Source organism: Oncorhynchus tshawytscha, linkage group LG12, assembly GCF_018296145.1.
Source record: "Oncorhynchus tshawytscha isolate Ot180627B linkage group LG12, Otsh_v2.0, whole genome shotgun sequence".
Classification (NCBI taxonomy): Eukaryota; Metazoa; Chordata; class Actinopteri; order Salmoniformes; family Salmonidae; genus Oncorhynchus; species Oncorhynchus tshawytscha.
The window spans coordinates 73,460,591-73,468,163 of record NC_056440.1 but is presented as its reverse complement, the minus strand read 5'-3'; positions in this window follow the sequence as shown (position 1 = coordinate 73,468,163).

Here is a 7,573-nt window from a genome sequence, read left to right as displayed (position 1 = left end):
AGGCAAGATACAGTAGATGATATCGAGTACAGTATATACATATGAGATAAGTATGTAAACCAAGTGGCATAGTTAAAGTGGCTAGTGATACATGTATTACATAAGGATGCAGTCGATGATATAGAGTACAGTATCAACGTATGCATATGAGATGAACAATGTAGGGTAAGTAACATTATATAAGGTAGCATTGTTTAAAGTGGCTAGTGATATATTTACATCATTTCCCATCAATTCCCATGATTAAAGTGGCTGGAGTAGAGTCAGTGTCATTGACAGTGTGTTGGCAGTAGCCACTCAATGTTAGTGGTGGCTGTTTAACAGTCTGATGGCCTTGAGATAGAAGCTGTTTTTCAGTCTCTCGGTCCCAGCTTTGATGCACCTGTACTGACCTCGCCTTCTGGATGACAGCGGGGTGAACAGGCAGTGGCTCGGGTGGTTGATGTCCTTGATGATCTTTATGGCCTTCCTGTAGCATCGGGTGGTGTAGGTGTCCTGGAGGGCAGGTAGTTTGCCCCGGTGATGCGTTGTGCAGACCTCACTACCCTCTGGAGAGCCTTACGGTTGAGGGCGGTGCAGTTGCCATACCAGGCGGTGATACAGCCCGCCAGGATGCTCTCGATTGTGCATCTGTAGAAGTTTGTGAGTGCTTTTGGTGACAAGCCGAATTTCTTCAGCCTCCTGAGGTTGAAGAGGCGCTGCTGCGCCTTCCTCACGATGCTGTCTGTGTGAGTGGACCAATTCAGTTTGTCTGTGATGTGTATGCCGAGGAACTTAAAACTTGCTACCCTCTCCACTACTGTTCCATCGATGTGGATGGGGGGGTGTTCCCTCTGCTGTTTCCTGAAGTCCACAATCATCTCCTTAGTTTTGTTGACGTTGAGTGTGAGGTTATTTTCCTGACACCACACTCCGAGGGCCCTCACCTCCTCCCTGTAGGCCGTCTCCCAGTTAATGACTGGGAGGTGATATATGGAGTGGGCGACTCTCTTTATTTTGATACAGTGCCTTGATTACACACAGGTGGATTGTATTTATCATCATTAGTCATTTAGGTCAACATTGGATCATTCAGAGATCCTCACTGAACTTCTGGAGAGAGTTTGCTGCACTGAAAGTAAAGGGGCTGAATAATTTTGCACGCCCAATTTTTCAGTTTTTTGTGTTAAAAAAGTTTGAAATATCCAATAAATGTTGTTCCACTTCATGATTGTGTCCCACTTGTTGTTGATTCTTCACAAAAAAAATACAGTTTTATATCTTTATGTTTGAAGCCTGAAATGTGGCAAAAGGTCGCAAAGTTCAAGGGGGCCGAATACTTCGCAAGGCACTGTAGTTTATGGACTATTTAGGGTGCAACACAGGAATCGATAGTCTTCTTTAGTACAGTAAATATTCACTGTGGTTGTTTTTGTTTGACAGGGGAGGAAAGCTTATTGAAGGACGAATGTTTTTCCTCTGCGCTCAGGATCTTCAGAAAAGACACACATGTTGGATCAGTCTCTGGCTGCAGGCTCAATGGCAGACGTTTGCTGTTGCTTCTAAGACCAATACTGTTGATCTCATTGATATGTGTAATATGCCGTTAGCTTTTCCACCGGCATGTGCCGAAACATGTTGCATACCATACGATGTCACAACACTAGAATAGGCAGCAGAGTTGTTGCTGTGAGATTACTGCAAGTAGGTGAGTGAAGAGAGAGGAAACTGTAGAACAACAGTCAGTGTGTAATAGTAGTGATAGTACAGTATGTTCCATACATACAACATTCTGGGATTAAGGGGGTGGGGTGCAGTAGGACCACATTCCATTTTAATTCAGTGAAGCCGAGGCAAAAGGCAAGTCATGATGACAACGTTGTGGGTCTAAACAAGGCTAAACATGACCACATGACCAATATGACCATTAGACTCAGAGGAACCAATGAGAGCAGCTTGTGGGCACCGGGGGTTCAGTTAACAGCTAGACCAGCATTCCTTTCTGCTACAAAACACTTATCGTCACATGGGCACACTCCAGGGAGGATGTGCCTGCCTCAGTGCACATGTTTCCTGTTTTCTCCCTGGACCACGCCATAACCTCTCCCCCCACCCCCATTACAACCATCATAACCACCACCAGCAGCAGACCTATACTAGACCCTGACCTGCCCCACAAGCAACCACATAGATGAGGGCTTTGAAGATGAGGTGTCCAAAGGATGGATATGGTGTCCACAGTGGCTGTGTTGGCCATAATGACAGGGATTGTTTTGTCCTGTCCCCAAAGCTAGTGTAGTGGGCCACACAAGTGTCTAATTAAACCCACTGGGAGACCCCATTATAGCAGTAACCTAGCAACTGGACATCTTCTTGGTAAAAGCTGAACACAAGACTAAACTTTGTTTTAAAATATATAAACTTTAATTTGCTGGAAATGTTGTTTCCATCAATCATGTATTTCCATGACCTGAGGTTAAACATAAAAAGATCATAGTAACCACAGACATTTTAACCAGACATCTCTGTAGTCAACTACCTGCAAGGATGAAATAGACTTGATGAAAACAAAATTTCCTTCAAATTGAAGTTCGGTTATATGAAGATAAATGAGCAAGATGCACAATTTCCCATGCAGTTCTGTTTCTTCTGTGATTTGATTGAGCACTTTGTCAAAGCCAGGTGTCCTTTGTCTCTGATACAATAGAGTCCTCCCCTTATCTCTATACAGAGGCTGATAATAAGAACAGTGTAATTAGCAGAGAGAGACAGAGACAGAGAGAGAGCGAGAGCAAATGAGAGTGAGAGAGAGAGCAAAATAGAGAGAGAGATGGCAAGAGTGAGAGAAATATAGAAATGAAGAGAATGAGACTGAGAGCGAAATAGAGAGAACGAGAGAGAGAGACAGAGAGAGAAAAAAAGAAAGAGAGAGAGTGAAAAAGAGGAAGGAGAGAGAGAGAAAGAGAAAGAGGAAGAAGGAGAGAGAGATAAAGAGAGAGGGAGAAAGAGGAAGGAGAGAGGGAAATAGACGTGTGCTCCGGGCATGTGCTGACCTACTGGCAGGTGTCTTCACTGACATTTTCAACATGTCCCTGATTGAGTCTGTAATACCAACATGCTTCAAGCAGACCATCATAGTCCCTGTGCCCAAGAACAGTATGGCAACCTGCCTAAATGACTACAGACCCGTAGCACTCATGTCCGTAGCCATGAAGTGCTTTGAAAGGCTGGTAATGGCTCACATCAACACCATTATCCCAGAAACCCTAGACCCACTCCAATTTGCATACCGCCCAAACAGATCCACAGATGATGCAATCTCTATTGCACTCGACACTGCCCTTTCCCACCTGGACAAAAGGAACACCTATGTGAGAATGCTGTTCATTGACTGCAGCTCAGCGTTCAACACCATATTACCCTCAAAGCTCATCACCAAGCTAAGGATCCTGGAACTAAACACCTCCCTCTGCAACTGGATCCTAGACTTCCAGACAGGCCGCCCCCAGGTGGTGAGGGTAGGTAGCAACACATCTGCCACGCTGATCCTCAACACTGGAGCTCCCCAGGGGTGCGTGCTCAGTCCCCTCCTGTACTCCCTGTTCACCCACGACTGCATGGCCAGGCATGACTCCAACACCATCATTAAGTTTGCTGACGACACCACAGTGGTAGGCCTGATCACCGACAATGACGAGACAGCCTACAGGGAGGAGGTCAGAGACCTGGCCTGGTGGTGCCAAAATAACAACCTATTCCTCAACGTAACCAAGACTAAGAAGATGATTGTGGACTACAGGAAAAGGAGCACCAAGCACGTCCCCATTCTCATCGACGGGGCTGTAGTGGAACTTCAAATTCCTTGTTGTCCACATCAACAACAAACTAGATCCAAACACACCAAGACAGTCGTGAAGAGGGCACAACAAAGCCTATTCCCCCTCAGGAAACTAAAAAGATTTGGCATGGGTCCTGAGATCCTCAAAAGGTTCTACAGCTGCAACATTGAGAGCATCCTGACCGGTTATATCACTGCCTGGTACGGAAATTGCTTGGCCTCGGACCGCAAGGCACTTCAGAGGGTAGTGTGTACGGCCCAGTACATCACTGGGGCTAAGCTGCCTGCCATCCAGGACCTCTACACCAGGCGGTGTCAGAGGAAGGCCCTAAAAATTGTCAAAGACCTCAGCCACCCCAGTCATAAACTGTTTTCTCTACTACCGCATGGCAAGCAGGACCGGAGTGCCAAGTCTAGGACAAAAAGGCTTCTCAACAGTTTTTACCCCCAAGCCATAAGACTCCTGAACGGACTATTTGCATTGTCTGCCCCCCCCCCCCAACCCCTCTTTTACGCTGCTGCTACTCTCTGTTTATCTTATATGCATAGTCACTTTAACTATACATGTACATACTACCTCAATTGGCCCCACCAACCAGTGCTCCAGCACATTGGCTTACCGGGCTGTCTGCATTGTGTCCCACCACCCGCCAACCCCTCTTTTACGCTACTGCTACTCTCTGTTCATCATATATGCATAATCACTTTAACGATACCTACATGTACATACTACCTCAATCAGCCTGACTAACAGGTGTCTGTATATAGCCTCGCTACTGTTTTTCAAATGTCTTTTTACTGTTGTTTTATTTCTTTACTGGTAGTACTCCTACTACCAGCAGTACTACACCTGCACCTGTCAACGACACAAGTTGCTCTGCTTCCACGAGCACATCCAATGCTAGCATCAGTAATTATACATTTGTTGTTAGCCCAGTTTACATGGACACTGATAGTTGTGAGATGCGTCTTATATGTTGAACTACCGAGTGGCTAGGACAGGCAAACTCCATACTATTGTGGAGGACTTAATTCTTCCTGCTGCCACGGATATGGCTGAGACAATGCTGGGGGTTGTATATTTTTAAAAAACTATGCAGACAATTACTTCATCAAATTACACTGTTTTACGACGCATCAGTGACATGGCAGGAGATGTTTTGAAACAATTACTGCTTTGCATACAAGCCAGTTACAGCTGTGCATTACAGACGTGGTGGGCCTGGCACAGCTCCTGGTATATGTCCTTTACGTTTATGGGGGGTCAATTAAGGAAGACATCATGTATTGCAAACCACTGGAAACCAGGACAACAGGTGAGGATATGTTTTAAGTACTGGACAGCTTTGTGACATCAAATGGATTTCGGTGGTCAAGATGTGTTGGTGTCTGTGCTGATGGTGCAAAAGCCATGACGGGGAGACATAGTGGAGTGGTAACGCGTGTGCAAGCAGTTGCTCCCGACGCCACTTGGGTACATTGCAGCATCCACTGAGAGGCCCTTGCTGCCAAGGGAATACCTGACAGCTTGAAAGACGTTTTGGACACTACAGTGAAAATGGTTAACTTTGTTAAAGCAAGGCCCCTGAACTCTTGTGTATTTTCTGAACTATGCAATGATATGGGCAGCGACCATGTAACGTTTTTACAACATAGAAGTAGAAGTGCACTGGTTATCAAGGAGTAAGTATTAAGTATTGACACGTTTTTTAAATTGAGAGACGAGCTTAAAGTTTTCTTTATTGACCACAATGTTCACTTGTCTGACCTCTTGCATGATGACGAGAAGGTCAGCATCAAGGTGCCTCTTCACTGTGGATGTTGAGACTGGTGTTTTGCGGATACTATTTAATGAAGCTGCCCAAAAAAATATTTGCTATAATTTCCTTTTTTGGGTTGCTAAGAGCAGGCCAGTCTTAAAAATCGACAGGACAGAGAATTGTACTCATTGTAGTTAAATAAATGTTAAATAAAAAAATACAAATCTATAAACATGTTTTTAGAGAATGAACTGACAAATGTTTGAGGGAGATGTCTTTCCAACTAAGATAAGTAACTCTTTCCATTAGATAGTGGGACACATGCATGACGAAATCTGTTCCATTGATTTTTGTTATTCCCAATGTGTGTACTTCAAAGGAACAGGAGGCTGTGTATTGTTGTGATTGTGGATGGCATACTACTAGCAACAATGACAATAAACTGCCATGTAGTAAATTGTAAGTGGATCGTTGCAGCTAGTTTAGTCTTGTTATTGATACCATATCTTGTTTTGAGGTGTTTTGGCTGATGTCACATCTATGCTAATATGGCTCAAATTTGCTAACTAGCTAACCAACAACTGTAACAATGTTTTTTGAGAGACAAGTGCTCCTTGTGCAACTTAATGTACGTTTTCCATAAACATTGGCGACGAAATATAGTCTACATGTTATCAACTATCTAAGCCAACCTACAGACATTCAACATCCATATTGTTATTATTTCATTACTGCAATCTTTTTAGTCGTAGAAGTTAAGCAATGCTCTCTGACATAGCCAGACATGTCTGTCTACAACACCAAAGTTAGATAAGTATAGACATCCCTGTTGTGATTCTATAAGATACTTAAAAATGAACTCTTGCCCCTCTCCCTAACAGTTGTGTTTGCAATGACAATGGCTTCTAATAACATTACAACTGTTCTGCTTAACTGCTCAGTTAATGTCCCCCTGCCAGAACAATGTCTTTTTTCACCATCAGACGACTATAACACATGATGTCACTGTTTGGAATAACATTGTAGGATTTTCACAGAAGACAGATCCAGGAGAAAAGGAATTGGCAACGGCTCCTAAATCTTGTGGACCTGAGCTTGAACTCAGAGAGTCTCACGGCAGAAAACAAACTCTGATATGATTTAACATATTAGACTTCATCGATTTATTAGACTTAACCTCCAGAGAGGTTTGACTTTTGACATATTATTGTAACGGGTTTCTTCCTCCTCCTCTGAGGAGGAGTAGTAGGAAGGATGGGAGGACCAAATTGCAGCGTGGTATGTATCCATAATGGGATTTAATGGAAAATGAATACAAAATACAAAAGAACAAGCGAATCAAAGCGAATCAAAATGAAAACCGAAACAGTCCCGAATGATGCAAACACTGAAAAGGAAAAATAATCACCCACAACTCAAAGGTGAAACCAGGCTACCTAAGTATGTTTTACAAGCATTTCGCTACACTCGCATTAACATCTGCTAACCATGTGTATGTGACAAATAAAATTTGATTTGATTTGGTTCTCAATCAGGGACAACGATTGACAGCTGCCTCTGATTGAGAACCATACCAGGCCAAACACAAAAATCCTCAATTATAGAAAAAAGAACATAGACTGCCCACCCCAACTCACGCCCTGACCATACTAAAACAAAGACAAACCAAAGGAACTAAGGTCAGAACGTGACAATTATAGACGGAGTTCAAGCATAAATGATGTTCATTTAGAGATTATATGATCCACCTACACAAGGCTCGGGTCACAACCCTATCAATTTGCTGGAATATTAGTATTAGGCTCTGGACTTAAACAAACATGACATATTACATATAAAGTATAACATGACATGAAGCACAACAATATTGAATAGTGCTGTTTCATTATGCTGAGAAAAGTATATGGTGAACGATATCTGGGTGAAAGGTTACCCCTTAATTTCATAACTAAGGGCTGGATTTAATCAAATCCGTGTTAAAATGTAAAGGAAATTT